Source organism: Neovison vison, unplaced genomic scaffold, assembly GCF_020171115.1.
Source record: "Neovison vison isolate M4711 unplaced genomic scaffold, ASM_NN_V1 Scaffold_122, whole genome shotgun sequence".
NCBI lineage: Eukaryota > Metazoa > Chordata > Mammalia > Carnivora > Mustelidae > Neogale > Neogale vison.
In genome coordinates, this window is record NW_025334911.1 from 87501 (window position 1) to 114005 (window position 26505).

Here is a 26505-nt window from a genome sequence, read left to right on the forward strand (position 1 = left end):
GGGGGCGGGGGGGGGGGCCTCTCTTGGCCCGGTGTGCGGCGCCTCCGGTCTTTCTCGGAGCGAGACAGCCCCGCGCTTGCCGTGGCTGCTCCCGGGAGACGCAGGGTGGAGCCGAGTGCCCAAGGCGCCGGGAGCCCACGAGGGTCGGCCATCTGGCGTCCTGGGCACCTCGGCCCGGGCGCGGGGCCCCAGGGGCGAAGGGGAGGTGGTCGGTGAGAAGGAAGGGAATGCCCTTCCGGCCTGAGCGGAGCCCAGGCCCGGTGGAGAGAAGGGGCAGGGTGGGCCCAGGTCGCGGGGGCGCCGGGAGGGGTGGGGCGGTGGGGCGGGCTGCCGGTGGGCTTTGGAGCTGGGGGCAGCCCGAGGGCCTCGCTAGGGGATCCAGGGCCCAGGGCCCGGGCCCGGGGGCACAGGCCCGAGGAGAGGTTGCCCGAGCCCGGGGTCGAGGGCCCGCTCCTGCCTCCTGTCCCTCACAACCCGGCCCCGGCCCGCCCCTCCCCGCCCTCCTCCCACAGCCCGTCGGCCCCCACCCCCTCCCCGCGTCCATGGCCGTGGTCCTCACCCCGGTCCCCCTTTCCCTGCCTCTGGCCCCCGAGCCCCCTCCAACACTGCCTCTCCCTGCCAGCAGCCCCCCAAGGTCGGCTGAGGCGCGGCTGGGCCTCGTGGCGTGGAGGCGGAAAGGCTGGGTTGTGGCCGGCCGCCCGTGCAGCGGGGCCGCCCTTTTGGGGCCAGGGGCCCGCGATGCTGGGGCTGGGGTGGCCAGGGGTCGGGGGGTCAGGGGCCCGAGGTGACCGGGCTCAGGGGCTGCGGCGTTCAGGGACTGCTGGGAGGCCGCCGCGTTGGCGGCCAAGCGAGTGGGAGGGGAGGCCGAAGGGGGAGAGAAAAGAGGAAGGCCAAACAAGACAAGCGTTTGGGGGCGAAAGAAAAAGCCTACAGCACCCGGTATTCCCCAGGCGGTCTCCCATCCAAGTACTAACCAGGCCCGACCCTGCTTAGCTTCCGAGATCAGACGAGATCGGGCGCGTTCAGGGTGGTATGGCCGTAGACGCCTGCCGCCGCAGCTGGCCGCCCCAAGAGCCTGCTGCGCGCTTCGCGGGCCCCGGCGCGCGCCGCGGCTCACCCCTCCGCCTGTCCTTGTCCCTGGCGCCTGCCTCCCCGCCCGCCCGCCCGCCCAGGGGGCCCAGACGCCTGCGGGCCCCGGGGCCTCGCCAAAGTCCCCCCGGGCACTCTCCCCTCCCCGGACTCCCCAGCCCCTCCCGCCCCGTGCCTCTGCAGGTGGCAAGGGCTGTGTCCTCGGGCCCGCGCGCGGTGAGCACAGCGCCCCCCAGCGCCACCCAGCGCCCTAGGCCTGGCCCAGCTGGCCACCTGGCCTTACCCTCCTCTCCTCTCCTCTCCTCTGCTCTCCTCTCCTCTCCTCTCCTCTGCTCTCTTATGCTCTCCTCTCCTCTGCTCTCCTCTGCTCTCCTCTACTCTCCTCCAGTCAGCTCTGCTCGGCTCGGCTCGGCTCGGCTCGGCTCGGCTCGGCACGGCTTGGACGGGTTCGGTTCTCCCCTCCTCTGCACCCCGCCTCGCTCCCAGCCCACCCGAGGCCACGAGGACACGGGCGATGCCACACACCAGCCCAGAAGCGGCAGCCCCGCCCCGTGACCCTTCCTCCGCGCGCTTCCCCTCGCCACCCACCCGCAACAGGCCCTGACCAGAGACACGATAGGCCGGCTCACCTACACGGACACAGGGATACCCACGGAGACACAGGGACAGACACAGACTGAGGGATGTCTGCACAGACGGCCAGAACGCAGAGCCCCAGAGACAGACTCTCCAACCCGCAGTCCCCCCCACCCCCCCAGACCCTCCACACCCCCAGCTCCAGGACAGACGCGGTGACCCTGACCGGCATGGGGACAGGGACCGGGTCGGAGACACGGGTGCACGCAACGCTCACACACCCACTCACACGCACAGGAACACACACACGCACGCACACAACCCGCGCACACACGCACTCGGACAAGACACCACCCACCCAGGAGGCTGCGGTGGCCTGGCACCTGTCCCGGGAGGGAGGGCCGGCGTGCGTGGGCAGGGCTTTGGCCTAGGTGGCGGCGCCCTGGAGCTGCCGGAGGAGCCCGGGGAGCCCGAGGACCTGCCGGTGAGGTGTCAGCAGTCCCGTTCGGCTCCCTTTCCTGCCCAGCACCCGGTCTGGGCCTGGGGGCCTGCCAGGGATTCTTTCATGGGTCTAGTCTTCTGGTGTGGGGTATGGGGTGTGGGGTGTGGGGTGTGGGGTGTGGCGTGGGGCCGGGGGCGGGGCGGGGGCCTCTCTTGGCCCGGTGTGCGGCGCCTCCGGTCTTTCTCGGAGCGAGACAGCCCCGCGCTTGCCGTGGGCTGCCCCCGGGAGACGCAGGGTGGAGCCGAGTGCCCAAGGCGCCGGGAGCCCACGAGGGTCGGCCATCTGGCGTCCTGGGCACCTCGGCCCGGGCGCGGGGCCCCAGGGGCGAAGGGGAGGTGGTCGGTGAGAAGGAAGGGAATGCCCTTCCGGCCTGAGCGGAGCCCAGGCCCGGTGGAGAGAAGGGGCAGGGTGGGCCCAGGTCGCGGGGGCGCCGGGAGGGGTGGGGCGGTGGGGCGGGCTGCCGGTGGGCTTTGGAGCTGGGGGCAGCCCGAGGGCCTCGCTAGGGGATCCAGGGCCCAGGGCCCGGGCCCGGGCGCACAGGCCCGAGGAGAGGTTGCCCGAGCCCCGGGGTCGAGGCCCGCTCCTGCCTCCTGTCCCCCACAACCCCGGCCCCGGCCCGCCCCTCCCCGCCCTCCTCCCACAGCCCGTCGGCCCCCACCCCCTCCCGCGTCCATGGCCGTGGTCCTCACCCCCGGTCCCCCTTTCCCTGCCTCTGGCCCCCGAGCCCCCTCCAACACTGCCTCTCCCTGCCAGCAGCCCCCCAAGGTCGGCTGAGGCGCGGCTGGGCCTCGTGGCGTGGAGGCGGAAAGGCTGGGTTGTGGCCGGCCGCGCCGTGCAGCGGGCCGCCCTTTTGGGGCCAGGGGCCCGCGATTCTGGGGCTGGGGTGGCCAGGGGTCGGGGGGGGTCAGGGGGCCCGAGGTGACCGGGCTCAGGGGCTGCGGCGTTCAGGGACTGCTGGGAGGCCGCCGCGTTGGCGGCCAAGCGAGTGGGAGTGAGGCCGAAGGGGGAGAGAAAAGAGGAAGGCCAAACAAGACAAGCGTTTGGGGGCGAAAGAAAAAGCCTACAGCACCCGGTATTCCCAGGCGGTCTCCCATCCAAGTACTAACCAGGCCCGACCCTGCTTAGCTTCCGAGATCAGACGAGATCGGGCGCGTTCAGGGTGGTATGGCCGTAGACGCCTGCCGCCGCAGCTGGCCGCCCCAAGAGCCTGCTGCGCGCCTTCGCGGGCCCCGGCGCGCGCCGCGGCTCACCCCTCCGCCTGTCCTTTGTCCTGGCGCCTGCCTCCCCCCCCCCCCGCCCGCCCAGGGGCCCAGACGCCTGCGGGCCCCGGGGCCTCGCCAAAGTCCCTCCGGGCACTCTCCCATCCCGGGACTCCCCAGCCCCTCCGCCCCGTGCCTCTGCAGGTGGCAAGGGGCTGTGTCCTCGGGCCCGCGCGCGGTGAGCACAGCGCCCCCCAGCGCCCACCCAGCGCCCTAGGCCTGGCCCAGCTGGCCACCTGGCCTTCCCTCCTCTCCTCTCCTCTCCTCTGCTCTCCTCTCCTCTCCTCTCCTCTGCTCTCTTATGCTCTCCTCTCCTCTGCTCTCCTCTGCTCTCCTCTACTCTCCTCCAGTCAGCTCTGCTCGGCTCGGCTCGGCTCGGCTCGGCTCGGCTCGGCTCGGCTCGGCACGGCTTGGACGGGTTCGGTTCTCCCCTCCTCTGCACCCCGCCTCGCTCCCAGCCCACCCGAGGCCACGAGGACACGGGCGATGCCACACACCAGCCCAGAAGCGGCAGCCCCGCCCCGTGACCCTTCCTCCGCGCGCTTCCCCTCGCCACCCACCCGCAACAGGGCCCTGACCAGAGACACGATAGGCCCGGCTCACCTACACGGACACAGGGATACCCACGGAGACACAGGGACAGACACAGACTGAGGGATGTCTGCACAGACGGCCAGAACGCAGAGCCCCAGAGACAGACTCTCCAACCCGCAGTCCCCCCCACCCCCCCAGACCCTCCACACCCCCAGCTCCCAGGACAGACGCGGTGACCCTGACCGGCATGGGGACAGGGACCGGGTCGAGACACGGGTGCACGCAACGCTCCACACACCCACTCACACGCACAGGAACACACACACCACGCACGCACACACCCGCGCACACACGCACTCGGACAAGACACCACCCACCCAGGAGGCTGCGGTGGCCTGGCACCTGTCCCCGGGGGGAGGGCCGGCGTGCGTGGGCAGGGCTTTGGCCTAGGTGGCGGCGCCCTGGAGCTGCCGGAGGAGCCCGGGGAGCCCTGAGGACCTGCCGGTGAGGTGTCAGCAGTCCCGTTCGGCTCCCTTTCCTGCCCAGCACCCGGTCTGGCCTGGGGGCCTGCCAGGGATTCTTTCATGGGTCTAGTCTTCTGGTGTGGGGTATGGGGTGTGGGGTGTGGGGTGTGGCGTGGGGCCGGGGGCGGGGCGGGGGCCTCTCTTGGCCCGGTGTGCGGCGCCTCCGGTCTTTCTCGGAGCGAGACAGCCCCGCGCTTGCCGTGGCTGCTCCCGGGAGACGCAGGGTGGAGCCGAGTGCCCAAGGCGCCGGGAGCCCACGAGGGTCGGCCATCTGGCGTCCTGGGCACCTCGGCCCGGGCGCGGGGCCCCAGGGGCGAAGGGGAGGTGGTCGGTGAGAAGGAAGGGAATGCCCTTCCGGCCTGAGCGGAGCCCAGGCCCGGTGGAGAGAAGGGGCAGGGTGGGCCCAGGTCGCGGGGGCGCCGGGAGGGGTGGGGCGGTGGGGGCGGGGCTGCCGGTGGGCTTTGGAGCTGGGGGCAGCCCCGAGGGCCTCGCTAGGGGATCCAGGGCCCAGGGCCCGGGCCCGGGCGCACAGGCCCGAGGAGAGGTTGCCCGAGCCCGGGGTCGAGGCCCGCTCCTGCCTCCTGTCCCCCACAAACCCCGGCCACCGGCCCGCCCCTCCCCGCCCTCCTCCCACCAGCCCGTCGGCCCCCACCCCCTCCCCGCGTCCATGGCCGTGGTCCTCACCCCGGTCCCCCTTTCCCTGCCTCTGGCCCCCGAGCCCCCTCCAACACTGCCTCTCCCTGCCAGCAGCCCCCAAGGTCGGCTGAGGCGCGGCTGGGCCTCGTGGCGTGGAGGCGGAAAGGCTGGGTTGTGGCCGGCCGCCCGTGCAGCGGGCCCGCCCTTTTGGGGCCAGGGGCCCGCGATGCTGGGGCTGGGGTGGCCAGGGGTCGGGGGGGTCAGGGGCCCGAGGTGACCGGGCTCAGGGGGCTGCGGCGTTCAGGGACTGCTGGGAGGCCGCCGCGTTGGCGGCCAAGCGAGTGGGAGTGAGGCCGAAGGGGGAGAGAAAAGAGGAAGGCCAAACAAGACAAGCGTTTGGGGGCGAAAGAAAAAGCCTACAGCACCCGGTATTCCCAGGCGGTCCTCCCATCCAAGTACTAACCAGGCCCGACCCTGCTTAGCTTCCGAGATCAGACGAGATCGGGCGCGTTCAGGGTGGTATGGCCGTAGACGCCTGCCGCCGCAGCTGGCCGCCCCAAGAGCCTGCTGCGCGCTTTCGCGGGCCCCGGCGCGCGCCGCGGCTCACCCCTCCCGCCTCTCCTTGTCCTGGCCGCCTGCCTCCCCGCCCCCCCGCCCGCCCAGGGGCCCAGACGCCTGCGGGCCCCGGGGCCTCGCCAAAGTCCCTCCGGGCACTCTCCCATCCCGGGACTCCCCAGCCCCTCCGCCCCGTGCCTCTGCAGGTGGCAAGGGGCTGTGTCCTCGGGCCCGCGCGCGGTGAGCACAGCGCCCCCCAGCGCCCACCCAGCGCCCTAGGCCTGGCCCAGCTGGCCACCTGGCCTTCCCCCTCCTCTCCTCTCCTCTCCTCTGCTCTCCTCTCCTCTCCTCTCCTCTGCTCTCTTATGCTCTCCTCTCCTCTGCTCTCCTCTGCTCTCCTCTACTCTCCTCCAGTCAGCTCTGCTCGGCTCGGCTCGGCTCGGCTCGGCTCGGCTCGGCTCGGCTCGGCACGGCTTGGACGGGTTCGGTTCTCCCCTCCTCTGCACCCCGCCTCGCTCCCAGCCCACCCGAGGCCACGAGGACACGGGCGATGCCACACACCAGCCCAGAAGCGGCAGCCCCGCCCCGTGACCCTTCCTCCGCGCGCTTCCCCTCGCCACCCACCCGCAACAGGCCCTGACCAGAGACACGATAGGCCGGCTCACCTACACGGACACAGGGATACCCACGGAGACACAGGGACAGACACAGACTGAGGGATGTCTGCACAGACGGCCAGAACGCAGAGCCCCAGAGACAGACTCTCCAACCCGCAGTCCCCCCCACCCCCCCAGACCCTCCACACCCCCAGCTCCCAGGACAGACGCGGTGACCCTGACCGGCATGGGGACAGGGACCGGGTCGGAGACACGGGTGCACGCAACGCTCACACACCCACTCACACGCACAGGAACACACACACGCACGCACACACCCGCGCACACACGCACTCGGACAAGACACCACCCACCCAGGAGGCTGCGGTGGCCTGGCACCTGTCCCGGGAGGGAGGGCCGGCGTGCGTGGGCAGGGCTTTGGCCTAGGTGGCGGCGCCCTGGAGCTGCCGGAGGAGCCCGGGGAGCCCGAGGACCTGCCGGTGAGGTGTCAGCAGTCCCGTTCGGCTCCCTTTCCTGCCCAGCACCCGGTCTGGCCTGGGGGCCTGCCAGGGATTCTTTCATGGGTCTAGTCTTCTGGTGTGGGGTATGGGGTGTGGGGTGTGGGGTGTGGGGTGTGGCGTGGGGCCGGGGGCGGGGCGGGGGCCTCTCTTGGCCCGGTGTGCGGCGCCTCCGGTCTTTCTCGGAGCGAGACAGCCCCGCGCTTGCCGTGGCTGCTCCCGGGAGACGCAGGGTGGAGCCGAGTGCCCAAGGCGCCGGGAGCCCACGAGGGTCGGCCATCTGGCGTCCTGGGCACCTCGGCCCGGGCGCGGGGCCCCAGGGGCGAAGGGGAGGTGGTCGGTGAGAAGGAAGGGAATGCCCTTCCGGCCTGAGCGGAGCCCAGGCCCGGTGGAGAGAAGGGGCAGGGTGGGCCCAGGTCGCGGGGGCGCCGGGAGGGGTGGGGCGGTGGGGCGGGCTGCCGGTGGGCTTTGGAGCTGGGGGCAGCCCGAGGGCCTCGCTAGGGGATCCAGGGCCCAGGGCCCGGGCCCGGGCGCACAGGCCCGAGGAGAGGTTGCCCGAGCCCGGGGTCGAGGCCCGCTCCTGCCTCCTGTCCCCCACAACCCCGGCCCCGGCCCGCCCCTCCCCGCCCTCCTCCCACAGCCCGTCGGCCCCCACCCCCTCCCCGCGTCCATGGCCGTGGTCCTCACCCCGGTCCCCCTTTCCCTGCCTCTGGCCCCCGAGCCCCCTCCAACACTGCCTCTCCCTGCCAGCAGCCCCCCAAGGTCGGCTGAGGCGCGGCTGGGCCTCGTGGCGTGGAGGCGGAAAGGCTGGGTTGTGGCCGGCCGCCCGTGCAGCGGGCCGCCCTTTTGGGGCCAGGGGCCCGCGATGCTGGGGCTGGGGTGGCCAGGGGTCGGGGGGGTCAGGGGCCCGAGGTGACCGGGCTCAGGGGCTGCGGCGTTCAGGGACTGCTGGGAGGCCGCCGCGTTGGCGGCCAAGCGAGTGGGAGGGAGGCCGAAGGGGGAGAGAAAAGAGGAAGGCCAAACAAGACAAGCGTTTGGGGGCGAAAGAAAAAGCCTACAGCACCCGGTATTCCCAGGCGGTCTCCCATCCAAGTACTAACCAGGCCCGACCCTGCTTAGCTTCCGAGATCAGACGAGATCGGGCGCGTTCAGGGTGGTATGGCCGTAGACGCCTGCCGCCGCAGCTGGCCGCCCCAAGAGCCTGCTGCGCGCTTCGCGGGCCCCGGCGCGCGCCGCGGCTCACCCCTCCGCCTGTCCTTGTCCTGGCGCCTGCCTCCCCGCCCGCCCGCACCGCCCAGGGGCCCAGACGCCTGCGGGCCCCGGGGCCTCGCCAAAGTCCCTCCGGGCACTCTCCCATCCCGGGACTCCCCAGCCCCTCCGCCCCGTGCCTCTGCAGGTGGCAAGGGGCTGTGTCCTCGGGCCCGCGCGCGGTGAGCACAGCGCCCCCCAGCGCCCACCCAGCGCCCTAGGCCTGGCCCAGCTGGCCACCTGGCCTTCCCTCCTCTCCTCTCCTCTCCTCTGCTCTCCTCTCCTCTCCTCTCCTCTGCTCTCTTATGCTCTCCTCTCCTCTGCTCTCCTCTGCTCTCCTCTACTCTCCTCCAGTCAGCTCTGCTCGGCTCGGCTCGGCTCGGCTCGGCTCGGCTCGGCTCGGCTCGGCACGGCTTGGACGGGTTCGGTTCTCCCCTCCTCTGCACCCCGCCTCGCTCCCAGCCCACCCGAGGCCACGAGGACACGGGCGATGCCACACACCAGCCCAGAAGCGGCAGCCCCGCCCCGTGACCCTTCCTCCGCGCGCTTCCCCTCGCCACCCACCCGCAACAGGCCCTGACCAGAGACACGATAGGCCGGCTCACCTACACGGACACAGGGATACCCACGGAGACACAGGGACAGACACAGACTGAGGGATGTCTGCACAGACGGCCAGAACGCAGAGCCCCAGAGACAGACTCTCCAACCCGCAGTCCCCCCCACCCCCCCAGACCCTCCACACCCCCAGCTCCCAGGACAGACGCGGTGACCCTGACCGGCATGGGGACAGGGACCGGGTCGGAGACACGGGTGCACGCAACGCTCACACACCCACTCACACGCACAGGAACACACACACGCACGCACACACCCGCGCACACACGCACTCGGACAAGACACCACCCACCCAGGAGGCTGCGGTGGCCTGGCACCTGTCCCGGGAGGGAGGGCCGGCGTGCGTGGGCAGGGCTTTGGCCTAGGTGGCGGCGCCCTGGAGCTGCCGGAGGAGCCCGGGGAGCCCGAGGACCTGCCGGTGAGGTGTCAGCAGTCCCGTTCGGCTCCCTTTCCTGCCCAGCACCCGGTCTGGCCTGGGGGCCTGCCAGGGATTCTTTCATGGGTCTAGTCTTCTGGTGTGGGGTATGGGGTGTGGGGTGTGGGGTGTGGGGTGTGGCGTGGGGCCGGGGGCGGGGCGGGGGCCTCTCTTGGCCCGGTGTGCGGCGCCTCCGGTCTTTCTCGGAGCGAGACAGCCCCGCGCTTGCCGTGGCTGCTCCCGGGAGACGCAGGGTGGAGCCGAGTGCCCAAGGCGCCGGGAGCCCACGAGGGTCGGCCATCTGGCGTCCTGGGCACCTCGGCCCGGGCGCGGGGCCCCAGGGGCGAAGGGGAGGTGGTCGGTGAGAAGGAAGGGAATGCCCTTCCGGCCTGAGCGGAGCCCAGGCCCGGTGGAGAGAAGGGGCAGGGTGGGCCCAGGTCGGGGGGGCGCCGGGAGGGGTGGGGCGGTGGGGCGGGCTGCCGGTGGGCTTTGGAGCTGGGGGCAGCCCGAGGGCCTCGCTAGGGGATCCAGGGCCCAGGGCCCGGGCCCGGGCGCACAGGCCCGAGGAGAGGTTGCCCGAGCCCGGGGTCGAGGCCCGCTCCTGCCTCCTGTCCCCCACAACCCCGGCCCCGGCCCGCCCCTCCCCGCCCTCCTCCCACAGCCCGTCGGCCCCCACCCCCTCCCCGCGTCCATGGCCGTGGTCCTCACCCCGGTCCCCCTTTCCCTGCCTCTGGCCCCCGAGCCCCCTCCAACACTGCCTCTCCCTGCCAGCAGCCCCCCAAGGTCGGCTGAGGCGCGGCTGGGCCTCGTGGCGTGGAGGCGGAAAGGCTGGGTTGTGGCCGGCCGCCCGTGCAGCGGGCCGCCCTTTTGGGGCCAGGGGCCCGCGATGCTGGGGCTGGGGTGGCCAGGGGTCGGGGGGGTCAGGGGCCCGAGGTGACCGGGCTCAGGGGCTGCGGCGTTCAGGGACTGCTGGGAGGCCGCCGCGTTGGCGGCCAAGCGAGTGGGAGGGAGGCCGAAGGGGGAGAGAAAAGAGGAAGGCCAAACAAGACAAGCGTTTGGGGGCGAAAGAAAAAGCCTACAGCACCCGGTATTCCCAGGCGGTCTCCCATCCAAGTACTAACCAGGCCCGACCCTGCTTAGCTTCCGAGATCAGACGAGATCGGGCGCGTTCAGGGTGGTATGGCCGTAGACGCCTGCCGCCGCAGCTGGCCGCCCCAAGAGCCTGCTGCGCGCTTCGCGGGCCCCGGCGCGCGCCGCGGCTCACCCCTCCGCCTGTCCTTGTCCTGGCGCCTGCCTCCCCGCCCGCCCGCCCGCCCAGGGGCCCAGACGCCTGCGGGCCCCGGGGCCTCGCCAAAGTCCCTCCGGGCACTCTCCCATCCCGGGACTCCCCAGCCCCTCCGCCCCGTGCCTCTGCAGGTGGCAAGGGGCTGTGTCCTCGGGCCCGCGCGCGGTGAGCACAGCGCCCCCCAGCGCCCACCCAGCGCCCTAGGCCTGGCCCAGCTGGCCACCTGGCCTTCCCTCCTCTCCTCTCCTCTCCTCTGCTCTCCTCTCCTCTCCTCTCCTCTGCTCTCTTATGCTCTCCTCTCCTCTGCTCTCCTCTGCTCTCCTCTACTCTCCTCCAGTCAGCTCTGCTCGGCTCGGCTCGGCTCGGCTCGGCTCGGCTCGGCTCGGCTCGGCACGGCTTGGACGGGTTCGGTTCTCCCCTCCTCTGCACCCCGCCTCGCTCCCAGCCCACCCGAGGCCACGAGGACACGGGCGATGCCACACACCAGCCCAGAAGCGGCAGCCCCGCCCCGTGACCCTTCCTCCGCGCGCTTCCCCTCGCCACCCACCCGCAACAGGCCCTGACCAGAGACACGATAGGCCGGCTCACCTACACGGACACAGGGATACCCACGGAGACACAGGGACAGACACAGACTGAGGGATGTCTGCACAGACGGCCAGAACGCAGAGCCCCAGAGACAGACTCTCCAACCCGCAGTCCCCCCCACCCCCCCAGACCCTCCACACCCCCAGCTCCCAGGACAGACGCGGTGACCCTGACCGGCATGGGGACAGGGACCGGGTCGGAGACACGGGTGCACGCAACGCTCACACACCCACTCACACGCACAGGAACACACACACGCACGCACACACCCGCGCACACACGCACTCGGACAAGACACCACCCACCCAGGAGGCTGCGGTGGCCTGGCACCTGTCCCGGGAGGGAGGGCCGGCGTGCGTGGGCAGGGCTTTGGCCTAGGTGGCGGCGCCCTGGAGCTGCCGGAGGAGCCCGGGGAGCCCGAGGACCTGCCGGTGAGGTGTCAGCAGTCCCGTTCGGCTCCCTTTCCTGCCCAGCACCCGGTCTGGCCTGGGGGCCTGCCAGGGATTCTTTCATGGGTCTAGTCTTCTGGTGTGGGGTATGGGGTGTGGGGTGTGGGGTGTGGGGTGTGGCGTGGGGCCGGGGGCGGGGCGGGGGCCTCTCTTGGCCCGGTGTGCGGCGCCTCCGGTCTTTCTCGGAGCGAGACAGCCCCGCGCTTGCCGTGGCTGCTCCCGGGAGACGCAGGGTGGAGCCGAGTGCCCAAGGCGCCGGGAGCCCACGAGGGTCGGCCATCTGGCGTCCTGGGCACCTCGGCCCGGGCGCGGGGCCCCAGGGGCGAAGGGGAGGTGGTCGGTGAGAAGGAAGGGAATGCCCTTCCGGCCTGAGCGGAGCCCAGGCCCGGTGGAGAGAAGGGGCAGGGTGGGCCCAGGTCGCGGGGGCGCCGGGAGGGGTGGGGCGGTGGGGCGGGCTGCCGGTGGGCTTTGGAGCTGGGGGCAGCCCGAGGGCCTCGCTAGGGGATCCAGGGCCCAGGGCCCGGGCCCGGGCGCACAGGCCCGAGGAGAGGTTGCCCGAGCCCGGGGTCGAGGCCCGCTCCTGCCTCCTGTCCCCCACAACCCCGGCCCCGGCCCGCCCCTCCCCGCCCTCCTCCCACAGCCCGTCGGCCCCCACCCCCTCCCCGCGTCCATGGCCGTGGTCCTCACCCCGGTCCCCCTTTCCCTGCCTCTGGCCCCCGAGCCCCCTCCAACACTGCCTCTCCCTGCCAGCAGCCCCCCAAGGTCGGCTGAGGCGCGGCTGGGCCTCGTGGCGTGGAGGCGGAAAGGCTGGGTTGTGGCCGGCCGCCCGTGCAGCGGGCCGCCCTTTTGGGGCCAGGGGCCCGCGATGCTGGGGCTGGGGTGGCCAGGGGTCGGGGGGGTCAGGGGCCCGAGGTGACCGGGCTCAGGGGCTGCGGCGTTCAGGGACTGCTGGGAGGCCGCCGCGTTGGCGGCCAAGCGAGTGGGAGGGAGGCCGAAGGGGGAGAGAAAAGAGGAAGGCCAAACAAGACAAGCGTTTGGGGGCGAAAGAAAAAGCCTACAGCACCCGGTATTCCCAGGCGGTCTCCCATCCAAGTACTAACCAGGCCCGACCCTGCTTAGCTTCCGAGATCAGACGAGATCGGGCGCGTTCAGGGTGGTATGGCCGTAGACGCCTGCCGCCGCAGCTGGCCGCCCCAAGAGCCTGCTGCGCGCTTCGCGGGCCCCGGCGCGCGCCGCGGCTCACCCCTCCGCCTGTCCTTGTCCTGGCGCCTGCCTCCCCGCCCGCCCGCCCGCCCAGGGGCCCAGACGCCTGCGGGCCCCGGGGCCTCGCCAAAGCCAAAGTCCCTCCGGGCACTCTCCCATCCCGGGACTCCCCAGCCCCTCCGCCCCGTGCCTCTGCAGGTGGCAAGGGGCTGTGTCCTCGGGCCCGCGCGCGGTGAGCACAGCGCCCCCCAGCGCCCACCCAGCGCCCTAGGCCTGGCCCAGCTGGCCACCTGGCCTTCCCTCCTCTCCTCTCCTCTCCTCTGCTCTCCTCTCCTCTCCTCTCCTCTGCTCTCTTATGCTCTCCTCTCCTCTGCTCTCCTCTGCTCTCCTCTACTCTCCTCCAGTCAGCTCTGCTCGGCTCGGCTCGGCTCGGCTCGGCTCGGCTCGGCTCGGCACGGCTTGGACGGGTTCGGTTCTCCCCTCCTCTGCACCCCGCCTCGCTCCCAGCCCACCCGAGGCCACGAGGACACGGGCGATGCCACACACCAGCCCAGAAGCGGCAGCCCCGCCCCGTGACCCTTCCTCCGCGCGCTTCCCCTCGCCACCCACCCGCAACAGGCCCTGACCAGAGACACGATAGGCCGGCTCACCTACACGGACACAGGGATACCCACGGAGACACAGGGACAGACACAGACTGAGGGATGTCTGCACAGACGGCCAGAACGCAGAGCCCCAGAGACAGACTCTCCAACCCGCAGTCCCCCCCACCCCCCCAGACCCTCCACACCCCCAGCTCCCAGGACAGACGCGGTGACCCTGACCGGCATGGGGACAGGGACCGGGTCGGAGACACGGGTGCACGCAACGCTCACACACCCACTCACACGCACAGGAACACACACACGCACGCACACACCCGCGCACACACGCACTCGGACAAGACACCACCCACCCAGGAGGCTGCGGTGGCCTGGCACCTGTCCCGGGAGGGAGGGCCGGCGTGCGTGGGCAGGGCTTTGGCCTAGGTGGCGGCGCCCTGGAGCTGCCGGAGGAGCCCGGGGAGCCCGAGGACCTGCCGGTGAGGTGTCAGCAGTCCCGTTCGGCTCCCTTTCCTGCCCAGCACCCGGTCTGGCCTGGGGGCCTGCCAGGGATTCTTTCATGGGTCTAGTCTTCTGGTGTGGGGTATGGGGTGTGGGGTGTGGGGTGTGGGGTGTGGCGTGGGGCCGGGGGCGGGGCGGGGGCCTCTCTTGGCCCGGTGTGCGGCGCCTCCGGTCTTTCTCGGAGCGAGACAGCCCCGCGCTTGCCGTGGCTGCTCCCGGGAGACGCAGGGTGGAGCCGAGTGCCCAAGGCGCCGGGAGCCCACGAGGGTCGGCCATCTGGCGTCCTGGGCACCTCGGCCCGGGCGCGGGGCCCCAGGGGCGAAGGGGAGGTGGTCGGTGAGAAGGAAGGGAATGCCCTTCCGGCCTGAGCGGAGCCCAGGCCCGGTGGAGAGAAGGGGCAGGGTGGGCCCAGGTCGCGGGGGCGCCGGGAGGGGTGGGGCGGTGGGGCGGGCTGCCGGTGGGCTTTGGAGCTGGGGGCAGCCCGAGGGCCTCGCTAGGGGATCCAGGGCCCAGGGCCCGGGCCCGGGCGCACAGGCCCGAGGAGAGGTTGCCCGAGCCCGGGGTCGAGGCCCGCTCCTGCCTCCTGTCCCCCACAACCCCGGCCCCGGCCCGCCCCTCCCCGCCCTCCTCCCACAGCCCGTCGGCCCCCACCCCCTCCCCGCGTCCATGGCCGTGGTCCTCACCCCGGTCCCCCTTTCCCTGCCTCTGGCCCCCGAGCCCCCTCCAACACTGCCTCTCCCTGCCAGCAGCCCCCCAAGGTCGGCTGAGGCGCGGCTGGGCCTCGTGGCGTGGAGGCGGAAAGGCTGGGTTGTGGCCGGCCGCCCGTGCAGCGGGCCGCCCTTTTGGGGCCAGGGGCCCGCGATGCTGGGGCTGGGGTGGCCAGGGGTCGGGGGGGTCAGGGGCCCGAGGTGACCGGGCTCAGGGGCTGCGGCGTTCAGGGACTGCTGGGAGGCCGCCGCGTTGGCGGCCAAGCGAGTGGGAGGGAGGCCGAAGGGGGAGAGAAAAGAGGAAGGCCAAACAAGACAAGCGTTTGGGGGCGAAAGAAAAAGCCTACAGCACCCGGTATTCCCAGGCGGTCTCCCATCCAAGTACTAACCAGGCCCGACCCTGCTTAGCTTCCGAGATCAGACGAGATCGGGCGCGTTCAGGGTGGTATGGCCGTAGACGCCTGCCGCCGCAGCTGGCCGCCCCAAGAGCCTGCTGCGCGCTTCGCGGGCCCCGGCGCGCGCCGCGGCTCACCCCTCCGCCTGTCCTTGTCCTGGCGCCTGCCTCCCCGCCCGCCCGCCCGCCCAGGGGCCCAGACGCCTGCGGGCCCCGGGGCCTCGCCAAAGTCCCTCCGGGCACTCTCCCATCCCGGGACTCCCCAGCCCCTCCGCCCCGTGCCTCTGCAGGTGGCAAGGGGCTGTGTCCTCGGGCCCGCGCGCGGTGAGCACAGCGCCCCCCAGCGCCCACCCAGCGCCCTAGGCCTGGCCCAGCTGGCCACCTGGCCTTCCCTCCTCTCCTCTCCTCTCCTCTGCTCTCCTCTCCTCTCCTCTCCTCTGCTCTCTTATGCTCTCCTCTCCTCTGCTCTCCTCTGCTCTCCTCTACTCTCCTCCAGTCAGCTCTGCTCGGCTCGGCTCGGCTCGGCTCGGCTCGGCTCGGCTCGGCTCGGCACGGCTTGGACGGGTTCGGTTCTCCCCTCCTCTGCACCCCGCCTCGCTCCCAGCCCACCCGAGGCCACGAGGACACGGGCGATGCCACACACCAGCCCAGAAGCGGCAGCCCCGCCCCGTGACCCTTCCTCCGCGCGCTTCCCCTCGCCACCCACCCGCAACAGGCCCTGACCAGAGACACGATAGGCCGGCTCACCTACACGGACACAGGGATACCCACGGAGACACAGGGACAGACACAGACTGAGGGATGTCTGCACAGACGGCCAGAACGCAGAGCCCCAGAGACAGACTCTCCAACCCGCAGTCCCCCCCACCCCCCCAGACCCTCCACACCCCCAGCTCCCAGGACAGACGCGGTGACCCTGACCGGCATGGGGACAGGGACCGGGTCGGAGACACGGGTGCACGCAACGCTCACACACCCACTCACACGCACAGGAACACACACACGCACGCACACACCCGCGCACACACGCACTCGGACAAGACACCACCCACCCAGGAGGCTGCGGTGGCCTGGCACCTGTCCCGGGAGGGAGGGCCGGCGTGCGTGGGCAGGGCTTTGGCCTAGGTGGCGGCGCCCTGGAGCTGCCGGAGGAGCCCGGGGAGCCCGAGGACCTGCCGGTGAGGTGTCAGCAGTCCCGTTCGGCTCCCTTTCCTTTCCTGCCCAGCACCCGGTCTGGCCTGGGGGCCTGCCAGGGATTCTTTCATGGGTCTAGTCTTCTGGTGTGGGGTATGGGGTGTGGGGTGTGGGGTGTGGGGTGTGGCGTGGGGCCGGGGGCGGGGCGGGGGCCTCTCTTGGCCCGGTGTGCGGCGCCTCCGGTCTTTCTCGGAGCGAGACAGCCCCGCGCTTGCCGTGGCTGCTCCCGGGAGACGCAGGGTGGAGCCGAGTGCCCAAGGCGCCGGGAGCCCACGAGGGTCGGCCATCTGGCGTCCTGGGCACCTCGGCCCGGGCGCGGGGCCCCAGGGGCGAAGGGGAGGTGGTCGGTGAGAAGGAAGGGAATGCCCTTCCGGCCTGAGCGGAGCCCAGGCCCGGTGGAGAGAAGGGGCAGGGTGGGCCCAGGTCGCGGGGGCGCCGGGAGGGGTGGGGCGGTGGGGCGGGCTGCCGGTGGGCTTTGGAGCTGGGGGCAGCCCGAGGGCCTCGCTAGGGGATCCAGGGCCCAGGGCCCGGGCCCGGGCGCACAGGCCCGAGGAGAGGTTGCCCGAGCCCGGGGTCGAGGCCCGCTCCTGCCTCCTGTCCCCCACAACCCCGGCCCCGGCCCGCCCCTCCCCGCCCTCCTCCCACAGCCCGTCGGCCCCCACCCCCTCCCCGCGTCCATGGCCGTGGTCCTCACCCCGGTCCCCCTTTCCCTGCCTCTGGCCCCCGAGCCCCCTCCAACACTGCCTCTCCCTGCCAGCAGCCCCCCAAGGTCGGCTGAGGCGCGGCTGGGCCTCGTGGCGTGGAGGCGGAAAGGCTGGGTTGTGGCCGGCCGCCCGTGCAGCGGGCCGCCCTTTTGGGGCCAGGGGCCCGCGATGCTGGGGCTGGGGTGGCCAGGGGTCGGGGGGGTCAGGGGCCCGAGGTGACCGGGCTCAGGGGCTGCGGCGTTCAGGGACTGCTGGGAGGCCGCCGCGTTGGCGGCCAAGCGAGTGGGAGGGAGGCCGAAGGGGGAGAGAAAAGAGGAAGGCCAAACAAGACAAGCGTTTGGGGGCGAAAGAAAAAGCCTACAGCACCCGGTATTCCCAGGCGGTCTCCCATCCAAGTACTAACCAGGCCCGACCCTGCTTAGCTTCCGAGATCAGACGAGATCGGGCGCGTTCAGGGTGGTATGGCCGTAGACGCCTGCCGCCGCAGCTGGCCGCCCCAAGAGCCTGCTGCGCGCTTCGCGGGCCCCGGCGCGCGCCGCGGCTCACCCCTCCGCCTGTCCTTGTCCTGGCGCCTGCCTCCCCGCCCGCCCGCCCGCCCAGGGGCCCAGACGCCTGCGGGCCCCGGGGCCTCGCCAAAGTCCCTCCGGGCACTCTCCCATCCCGGGACTCCCCAGCCCCTCCGCCCCGTGCCTCTGCAGGTGGCAAGGGGCTGTGTCCTCGGGCCCGCGCGCGGTGAGCACAGCGCCCCCCAGCGCCCACCCAGCGCCCTAGGCCTGGCCCAGCTGGCCACCTGGCCTTCCCTCCTCTCCTCTCCTCTCCTCTGCTCTCCTCTCCTCTCCTCTCCTCTGCTCTCTTATGCTCTCCTCTCCTCTGCTCTCCTCTGCTCTCCTCTACTCTCCTCCAGTCAGCTCTGCTCGGCTCGGCTCGGCTCGGCTCGGCTCGGCTCGGCTCGGCTCGGCACGGCTTGGACGGGTTCGGTTCTCCCCTCCTCTGCACCCCGCCTCGCTCCCAGCCCACCCGAGGCCACGAGGACACGGGCGATGCCACACACCAGCCCAGAAGCGGCAGCCCCGCCCCGTGACCCTTCCTCCGCGCGCTTCCCCTCGCCACCCACCCGCAACAGGCCCTGACCAGAGACACGATAGGCCGGCTCACCTACACGGACACAGGGATACCCACGGAGACACAGGGACAGACACAGACTGAGGGATGTCTGCACAGACGGCCAGAACGCAGAGCCCCAGAGACAGACTCTCCAACCCGCAGTCCCCCCCACCCCCCCAGACCCTCCACACCCCCAGCTCCCAGGACAGACGCGGTGACCCTGACCGGCATGGGGACAGGGACCGGGTCGGAGACACGGGTGCACGCAACGCTCACACACCCACTCACACGCACAGGAACACACACACGCACGCACACACCCGCGCACACACGCACTCGGACAAGACACCACCCACCCAGGAGGCTGCGGTGGCCTGGCACCTGTCCCGGGAGGGAGGGCCGGCGTGCGTGGGCAGGGCTTTGGCCTAGGTGGCGGCGCCCTGGAGCTGCCGGAGGAGCCCGGGGAGCCCGAGGACCTGCCGGTGAGGTGTCAGCAGTCCCGTTCGGCTCCCTTTCCTGCCCAGCACCCGGTCTGGCCTGGGGGCCTGCCAGGGATTCTTTCATGGGTCTAGTCTTCTGGTGTGGGGTATGGGGTGTGGGGTGTGGGGTGTGGGGTGTGGCGTGGGGCCGGGGGCGGGGCGGGGGCCTCTCTTGGCCCGGTGTGCGGCGCCTCCGGTCTTTCTCGGAGCGAGACAGCCCCGCGCTTGCCGTGGCTGCTCCCGGGAGACGCAGGGTGGAGCCGAGTGCCCAAGGCGCCGGGAGCCCACGAGGGTCGGCCATCTGGCGTCCTGGGCACCTCGGCCCGGGCGCGGGGCCCCAGGGGCGAAGGGGAGGTGGTCGGTGAGAAGGAAGGGAATGCCCTTCCGGCCTGAGCGGAGCCCAGGCCCGGTGGAGAGAAGGGGCAGGGTGGGCCCAGGTCGCGGGGGCGCCGGGAGGGGTGGGGCGGTGGGGCGGGCTGCCGGTGGGCTTTGGAGCTGGGGGCAGCCCGAGGGCCTCGCTAGGGGATCCAGGGCCCAGGGCCCGGGCCCGGGCGCACAGGCCCGAGGAGAGGTTGCCCGAGCCCGGGGTCGAGGCCCGCTCCTGCCTCCTGTCCCCCACAACCCCGGCCCCGGCCCGCCCCTCCCCGCCCTCCTCCCACAGCCCGTCGGCCCCCACCCCCTCCCCGCGTCCATGGCCGTGGTCCTCACCCCGGTCCCCCTTTCCCTGCCTCTGGCCCCCGAGCCCCCTCCAACACTGCCTCTCCCTGCCAGCAGCCCCCCAAGGTCGGCTGAGGCGCGGCTGGGCCTCGTGGCGTGGAGGCGGAAAGGCTGGGTTGTGGCCGGCCGCCCGTGCAGCGGGCCGCCCTTTTGGGGCCAGGGGCCCGCGATGCTGGGGCTGGGGTGGCCAGGGGTCGGGGGGGTCAGGGGCCCGAGGTGACCGGGCTCAGGGGCTGCGGCGTTCAGGGACTGCTGGGAGGCCGCCGCGTTGGCGGCCAAGCGAGTGGGAGGGAGGCCGAAGGGGGAGAGAAAAGAGGAAGGCCAAACAAGACAAGCGTTTGGGGGCGAAAGAAAAAGCCTACAGCACCCGGTATTCCCAGGCGGTCTCCCATCCAAGTACTAACCAGGCCCGACCCTGCTTAGCTTCCGAGATCAGACGAGATCGGGCGCGTTCAGGGTGGTATGGCCGTAGACGCCTGCCGCCGCAGCTGGCCGCCCCAAGAGCCTGCTGCGCGCTTCGCGGGCCCCGGCGCGCGCCGCGGCTCACCCCTCCGCCTGTCCTTGTCCTGGCGCCTGCCTCCCCGCCCGCCCGCCCGCCCAGGGGCCCAGACGCCTGCGGGCCCCGGGGCCTCGCCAAAGTCCCTCCGGGCACTCTCCCATCCCGGGACTCCCCAGCCCCTCCGCCCCGTGCCTCTGCAGGTGGCAAGGGGCTGTGTCCTCGGGCCCGCGCGCGGTGAGCACAGCGCCCCCCAGCGCCCACCCAGCGCCCTAGGCCTGGCCCAGCTGGCCACCTGGCCTTCCCTCCTCTCCTCTCCTCTCCTCTGCTCTCCTCTCCTCTCCTCTCCTCTGCTCTCTTATGCTCTCCTCTCCTCTGCTCTCCTCTGCTCTCCTCTACTCTCCTCCAGTCAGCTCTGCTCGGCTCGGCTCGGCTCGGCTCGGCTCGGCTCGGCTCGGCACGGCTTGGACGGGTTCGGTTCTCCCCTCCTCTGCACCCCGCCTCGCTCCCAGCCCACCCGAGGCCACGAGGACACGGGCGATGCCACACACCAGCCCAGAAGCGGCAGCCCCGCCCCGTGACCCTTCCTCCGCGCGCTTCCCCTCGCCACCCACCCGCAACAGGCCCTGACCAGAGACACGATAGGCCGGCTCACCTACACGGACACAGGGATACCCACGGAGACACAGGGACAGACACAGACTGAGGGATGTCTGCACAGACGGCCAGAACGCAGAGCCCCAGAGACAGACTCTCCAACCCGCAGTCCCCCCCACCCCCCCAGACCCTCCACACCCCCAGCTCCCAGGACAGACGCGGTGACCCTGACCGGCATGGGGACAGGGACCGGGTCGGAGACACGGGTGCACGCAACGCTCACACACCCACTCACACGCACAGGAACACACACACGCACGCACACACCCGCGCACACACGCACTCGGACAAGACACCACCCACCCAGGAGGCTGCGGTGGCCTGGCACCTGTCCCGGGAGGGAGGGCCGGCGTGCGTGGGCAGGGCTTTGGCCTAGGTGGCGGCGCCCTGGAGCTGCCGGAGGAGCCCGGGGAGCCCGAGGACCTGCCGGTGAGGTGTCAGCAGTCCCGTTCGGCTCCCTTTCCTGCCCAGCACCCGGTCTGGCCTGGGGGCCTGCCAGGGATTCTTTCATGGGTCTAGTCTTCTGGTGTGGGGTATGGGGTGTGGGGTGTGGGGTGTGGGGTGTGGCGTGGGGCCGGGGGCGGGGCGGGGGCCTCTCTTGGCCCGGTGTGCGGCGCCTCCGGTCTTTCTCGGAGCGAGACAGCCCCGCGCTTGCCGTGGCTGCTCCCGGGAGACGCAGGGTGGAGCCGAGTGCCCAAGGCGCCGGGAGCCCACGAGGGTCGGCCATCTGGCGTCCTGGGCACCTCGGCCCGGGCGCGGGGCCCCAGGGGCGAAGGGGAGGTGGTCGGTGAGAAGGAAGGGAATGCCCTTCCGGCCTGAGCGGAGCCCAGGCCCGGTGGAGAGAAGGGGCAGGGTGGGCCCAGGTCGCGGGGGCGCCGGGAGGGGTGGGGCGGTGGGGCGGGCTGCCGGTGGGCTTTGGAGCTGGGGGCAGCCCGAGGGCCTCGCTAGGGGATCCAGGGCCCAGGGCCCGGGCCCGGGCGCACAGGCCCGAGGAGAGGTTGCCCGAGCCCGGGGTCGAGGCCCGCTCCTGCCTCCTGTCCCCCACAACCCCGGCCCCGGCCCGCCCCTCCCCGCCCTCCTCCCACAGCCCGTCGGCCCCCACCCCCTCCCCGCGTCCATGGCCGTGGTCCTCACCCCGGTCCCCCTTTCCCTGCCTCTGGCCCCCGAGCCCCCTCCAACACTGCCTCTCCCTGCCAGCAGCCCCCCAAGGTCGGCTGAGGCGCGGCTGGGCCTCGTGGCGTGGAGGCGGAAAGGCTGGGTTGTGGCCGGCCGCCCGTGCAGCGGGCCGCCCTTTTGGGGCCAGGGGCCCGCGATGCTGGGGCTGGGGTGGCCAGGGGTCGGGGGGGTCAGGGGCCCGAGGTGACCGGGCTCAGGGGCTGCGGCGTTCAGGGACTGCTGGGAGGCCGCCGCGTTGGCGGCCAAGCGAGTGGGAGGGAGGCCGAAGGGGGAGAGAAAAGAGGAAGGCCAAACAAGACAAGCGTTTGGGGGCGAAAGAAAAAGCCTACAGCACCCGGTATTCCCAGGCGGTCTCCCATCCAAGTACTAACCAGGCCCGACCCTGCTTAGCTTCCGAGATCAGACGAGATCGGGCGCGTTCAGGGTGGTATGGCCGTAGACGCCTGCCGCCGCAGCTGGCCGCCCCAAGAGCCTGCTGCGCGCTTCGCGGGCCCCGGCGCGCGCCGCGGCTCACCCCTCCGCCTGTCCTTGTCCTGGCGCCTGCCTCCCCGCCCGCCCGCCCGCCCAGGGGCCCAGACGCCTGCGGGCCCCGGGGCCTCGCCAAAGTCCCTCCGGGCACTCTCCCATCCCGGGACTCCCCAGCCCCTCCGCCCCGTGCCTCTGCAGGTGGCAAGGGGCTGTGTCCTCGGGCCCGCGCGCGGTGAGCACAGCGCCCCCCAGCGCCCACCCAGCGCCCTAGGCCTGGCCCAGCTGGCCACCTGGCCTTCCCTCCTCTCCTCTCCTCTCCTCTGCTCTCCTCTCCTCTCCTCTCCTCTGCTCTCTTATGCTCTCCTCTCCTCTGCTCTCCTCTGCTCTCCTCTACTCTCCTCCAGTCAGCTCTGCTCGGCTCGGCTCGGCTCGGCTCGGCTCGGCTCGGCTCGGCTCGGCACGGCTTGGACGGGTTCGGTTCTCCCCTCCTCTGCACCCCGCCTCGCTCCCAGCCCACCCGAGGCCACGAGGACACGGGCGATGCCACACACCAGCCCAGAAGCGGCAGCCCCGCCCCGTGACCCTTCCTCCGCGCGCTTCCCCTCGCCACCCACCCGCAACAGGCCCTGACCAGAGACACGATAGGCCGGCTCACCTACACGGACACAGGGATACCCACGGAGACACAGGGACAGACACAGACTGAGGGATGTCTGCACAGACGGCCAGAACGCAGAGCCCCAGAGACAGACTCTCCAACCCGCAGTCCCCCCCACCCCCCCAGACCCTCCACACCCCCAGCTCCCAGGACAGACGCGGTGACCCTGACCGGCATGGGGACAGGGACCGGGTCGGAGACACGGGTGCACGCAACGCTCACACACCCACTCACACGCACAGGAACACACACACGCACGCACACACCCGCGCACACACGCACTCGGACAAGACACCACCCACCCAGGAGGCTGCGGTGGCCTGGCACCTGTCCCGGGAGGGAGGGCCGGCGTGCGTGGGCAGGGCTTTGGCCTAGGTGGCGGCGCCCTGGAGCTGCCGGAGGAGCCCGGGGAGCCCGAGGACCTGCCGGTGAGGTGTCAGCAGTCCCGTTCGGCTCCCTTTCCTGCCCAGCACCCGGTCTGGCCTGGGGGCCTGCCAGGGATTCTTTCATGGGTCTAGTCTTCTGGTGTGGGGTATGGGGTGTGGGGTGTGGGGTGTGGGGTGTGGCGTGGGGCCGGGGGCGGGGCGGGGGCCTCTCTTGGCCCGGTGTGCGGCGCCTCCGGTCTTTCTCGGAGCGAGACAGCCCCGCGCTTGCCGTGGCTGCTCCCGGGAGACGCAGGGTGGAGCCGAGTGCCCAAGGCGCCGGGAGCCCACGAGGGTCGGCCATCTGGCGTCCTGGGCACCTCGGCCCGGGCGCGGGGCCCCAGGGGCGAAGGGGAGGTGGTCGGTGAGAAGGAAGGGAATGCCCTTCCGGCCTGAGCGGAGCCCAGGCCCGGTGGAGAGAAGGGGCAGGGTGGGCCCAGGTCGCGGGGGCGCCGGGAGGGGTGGGGCGGTGGGGCGGGCTGCCGGTGGGCTTTGGAGCTGGGGGCAGCCCGAGGGCCTCGCTAGGGGATCCAGGGCCCAGGGCCCGGGCCCGGGCGCACAGGCCCGAGGAGAGGTTGCCCGAGCCCGGGGTCGAGGCCCGCTCCTGCCTCCTGTCCCCCACAACCCCGGCCCCGGCCCGCCCCTCCCCGCCCTCCTCCCACAGCCCGTCGGCCCCCACCCCCTCCCCGCGTCCATGGCCGTGGTCCTCACCCCGGTCCCCCTTTCCCTGCCTCTGGCCCCCGAGCCCCCTCCAACACTGCCTCTCCCTGCCAGCAGCCCCCCAAGGTCGGCTGAGGCGCGGCTGGGCCTCGTGGCGTGGAGGCGGAAAGGCTGGGTTGTGGCCGGCCGCCCGTGCAGCGGGCCGCCCTTTTGGGGCCAGGGGCCCGCGATGCTGGGGCTGGGGTGGCCAGGGGTCGGGGGGGTCAGGGGCCCGAGGTGACCGGGCTCAGGGGCTGCGGCGTTCAGGGACTGCTGGGAGGCCGCCGCGTTGGCGGCCAAGCGAGTGGGAGGGAGGCCGAAGGGGGAGAGAAAAGAGGAAGGCCAAACAAGACAAGCGTTTGGGGGCGAAAGAAAAAGCCTACAGCACCCGGTATTCCCAGGCGGTCTCCCATCCAAGTACTAACCAGGCCCGACCCTGCTTAGCTTCCGAGATCAGACGAGATCGAGCGCGTTCAGGGTGGTATGGCCGTAGACGCCTGCCGCCGCAGCTGGCCGCCCCAAGAGCCTGCTGCGCGCTTCGCGGGCCCCGGCGCGCGCCGCGGCTCACCCCTCCGCCTGTCCTTGTCCTGGCGCCTGCCTCCCCGCCCGCCCGCCCGCCCAGGGGCCCAGACGCCTGCGGGCCCCGGGGCCTCGCCAAAGTCCCTCCGGGCACTCTCCCATCCCGGGACTCCCCAGCCCCTCCGCCCCGTGCCTCTGCAGGTGGCAAGGGGCTGTGTCCTCGGGCCCGCGCGCGGTGAGCACAGCGCCCCCCAGCGCCCACCCAGCGCCCTAGGCCTGGCCCAGCTGGCCACCTGGCCTTCCCTCCTCTCCTCTCCTCTCCTCTGCTCTCCTCTCCTCTCCTCTCCTCTGCTCTCTTATGCTCTCCTCTCCTCTGCTCTCCTCTGCTCTCCTCTACTCTCCTCCAGTCAGCTCTGCTCGGCTCGGCTCGGCTCGGCTCGGCTCGGCTCGGCTCGGCTCGGCACGGCTTGGACGGGTTCGGTTCTCCCCTCCTCTGCACCCCGCCTCGCTCCCAGCCCACCCGAGGCCACGAGGACACGGGCGATGCCACACACCAGCCCAGAAGCGGCAGCCCCGCCCCGTGACCCTTCCTCCGCGCGCTTCCCCTCGCCACCCACCCGCAACAGGCCCTGACCAGAGACACGATAGGCCGGCTCACCTACACGGACACAGGGATACCCACGGAGACACAGGGACAGACACAGACTGAGGGATGTCTGCACAGACGGCCAGAACGCAGAGCCCCAGAGACAGACTCTCCAACCCGCAGTCCCCCCCACCCCCCCAGACCCTCCACACCCCCAGCTCCCAGGACAGACGCGGTGACCCTGACCGGCATGGGGACAGGGACCGGGTCGGAGACACGGGTGCACGCAACGCTCACACACCCACTCACACGCACAGGAACACACACACGCACGCACACACCCGCGCACACACGCACTCGGACAAGACACCACCCACCCAGGAGGCTGCGGTGGCCTGGCACCTGTCCCGGGAGGGAGGGCCGGCGTGCGTGGGCAGGGCTTTGGCCTAGGTGGCGGCGCCCTGGAGCTGCCGGAGGAGCCCGGGGAGCCCGAGGACCTGCCGGTGAGGTGTCAGCAGTCCCGTTCGGCTCCCTTTCCTGCCCAGCACCCGGTCTGGCCTGGGGGCCTGCCAGGGATTCTTTCATGGGTCTAGTCTTCTGGTGTGGGGTATGGGGTGTGGGGTGTGGGGTGTGGGGTGTGGCGTGGGGCCGGGGGCGGGGCGGGGGCCTCTCTTGGCCCGGTGTGCGGCGCCTCCGGTCTTTCTCGGAGCGAGACAGCCCCGCGCTTGCCGTGGCTGCTCCCGGGAGACGCAGGGTGGAGCCGAGTGCCCAAGGCGCCGGGAGCCCACGAGGGTCGGCCATCTGGCGTCCTGGGCACCTCGGCCCGGGCGCGGGGCCCCAGGGGCGAAGGGGAGGTGGTCGGTGAGAAGGAAGGGAATGCCCTTCCGGCCTGAGCGGAGCCCAGGCCCGGTGGAGAGAAGGGGCAGGGTGGGCCCAGGTCGCGGGGGCGCCGGGAGGGGTGGGGCGGTGGGGCGGGCTGCCGGTGGGCTTTGGAGCTGGGGGCAGCCCGAGGGCCTCGCTAGGGGATCCAGGGCCCAGGGCCCGGGCCCGGGCGCACAGGCCCGAGGAGAGGTTGCCCGAGCCCGGGGTCGAGGCCCGCTCCTGCCTCCTGTCCCCCACAACCCCGGCCCCGGCCCGCCCCTCCCCGCCCTCCTCCCACAGCCCGTCGGCCCCCACCCCCTCCCCGCGTCCATGGCCGTGGTCCTCACCCCGGTCCCCCTTTCCCTGCCTCTGGCCCCCGAGCCCCCTCCAACACTGCCTCTCCCTGCCAGCAGCCCCCCAAGGTCGGCTGAGGCGCGGCTGGGCCTCGTGGCGTGGAGGCGGAAAGGCTGGGTTGTGGCCGGCCGCCCGTGCAGCGGGCCGCCCTTTTGGGGCCAGGGGCCCGCGATGCTGGGGCTGGGGTGGCCAGGGGTCGGGGGGGTCAGGGGCCCGAGGTGACCGGGCTCAGGGGCTGCGGCGTTCAGGGACTGCTGGGAGGCCGCCGCGTTGGCGGCCAAGCGAGTGGGAGGGAGGCCGAAGGGGGAGAGAAAAGAGGAAGGCCAAACAAGACAAGCGTTTGGGGGCGAAAGAAAAAGCCTACAGCACCCGGTATTCCCAGGCGGTCTCCCATCCAAGTACTAACCAGGCCCGACCCTGCTTAGCTTCCGAGATCAGACGAGATCGGGCGCGTTCAGGGTGGTATGGCCGTAGACGCCTGCCGCCGCAGCTGGCCGCCCCAAGAGCCTGCTGCGCGCTTCGCGGGCCCCGGCGCGCGCCGCGGCTCACCCCTCCGCCTGTCCTTGTCCTGGCGCCTGCCTCCCCGCCCGCCCGCCCGCCCAGGGGCCCAGA

At 72.5% G+C, this 26505-nt stretch overlaps 12 non-coding genes across 12 annotated transcripts; all 12 read right to left on the minus strand.

Moving 5' to 3' along the window:
* Positions 1-924: 924 nt before the first annotated feature.
* Positions 925-1044, minus strand: LOC122898075. The gene has a single exon (XR_006382812.1). It is a non-coding gene; the product is annotated as a 5S ribosomal RNA (ribosomal RNA).
* Positions 1045-3224: 2180 nt separating this feature from the next.
* Positions 3225-3343, minus strand: LOC122898115. The gene has a single exon (XR_006382850.1). It is a non-coding gene; the product is annotated as a 5S ribosomal RNA (ribosomal RNA).
* A 2190-nt stretch (positions 3344-5533) lies between these two features.
* On the minus strand, positions 5534-5653 carry LOC122898077. The gene has a single exon (XR_006382813.1). It is a non-coding gene; the product is annotated as a 5S ribosomal RNA (ribosomal RNA).
* Positions 5654-7840: 2187 nt separating this feature from the next.
* On the minus strand, positions 7841-7959 carry LOC122898116. Its single transcript, XR_006382851.1, has one exon. It is a non-coding gene; the product is annotated as a 5S ribosomal RNA (ribosomal RNA).
* A 2183-nt stretch (positions 7960-10142) lies between these two features.
* On the minus strand, positions 10143-10261 carry LOC122898117. Its single transcript, XR_006382852.1, has one exon. It is a non-coding gene; the product is annotated as a 5S ribosomal RNA (ribosomal RNA).
* A 2182-nt stretch (positions 10262-12443) lies between these two features.
* Positions 12444-12562, minus strand: LOC122898118. The gene has a single exon (XR_006382853.1). It is a non-coding gene; the product is annotated as a 5S ribosomal RNA (ribosomal RNA).
* Positions 12563-14745: 2183 nt separating this feature from the next.
* Positions 14746-14864, minus strand: LOC122898119. Its single transcript, XR_006382854.1, has one exon. It is a non-coding gene; the product is annotated as a 5S ribosomal RNA (ribosomal RNA).
* A 2187-nt stretch (positions 14865-17051) lies between these two features.
* Positions 17052-17170, minus strand: LOC122898121. Its single transcript, XR_006382855.1, has one exon. It is a non-coding gene; the product is annotated as a 5S ribosomal RNA (ribosomal RNA).
* A 2182-nt stretch (positions 17171-19352) lies between these two features.
* Positions 19353-19471, minus strand: LOC122898122. The gene has a single exon (XR_006382856.1). It is a non-coding gene; the product is annotated as a 5S ribosomal RNA (ribosomal RNA).
* Positions 19472-21648: 2177 nt separating this feature from the next.
* LOC122898124 lies at positions 21649-21767 on the minus strand. The gene has a single exon (XR_006382858.1). It is a non-coding gene; the product is annotated as a 5S ribosomal RNA (ribosomal RNA).
* Positions 21768-23949: 2182 nt separating this feature from the next.
* LOC122898074 lies at positions 23950-24068 on the minus strand. Its single transcript, XR_006382811.1, has one exon. It is a non-coding gene; the product is annotated as a 5S ribosomal RNA (ribosomal RNA).
* A 2182-nt stretch (positions 24069-26250) lies between these two features.
* On the minus strand, positions 26251-26369 carry LOC122898125. Its single transcript, XR_006382859.1, has one exon. It is a non-coding gene; the product is annotated as a 5S ribosomal RNA (ribosomal RNA).
* Positions 26370-26505: the final 136 nt, after the last annotated feature.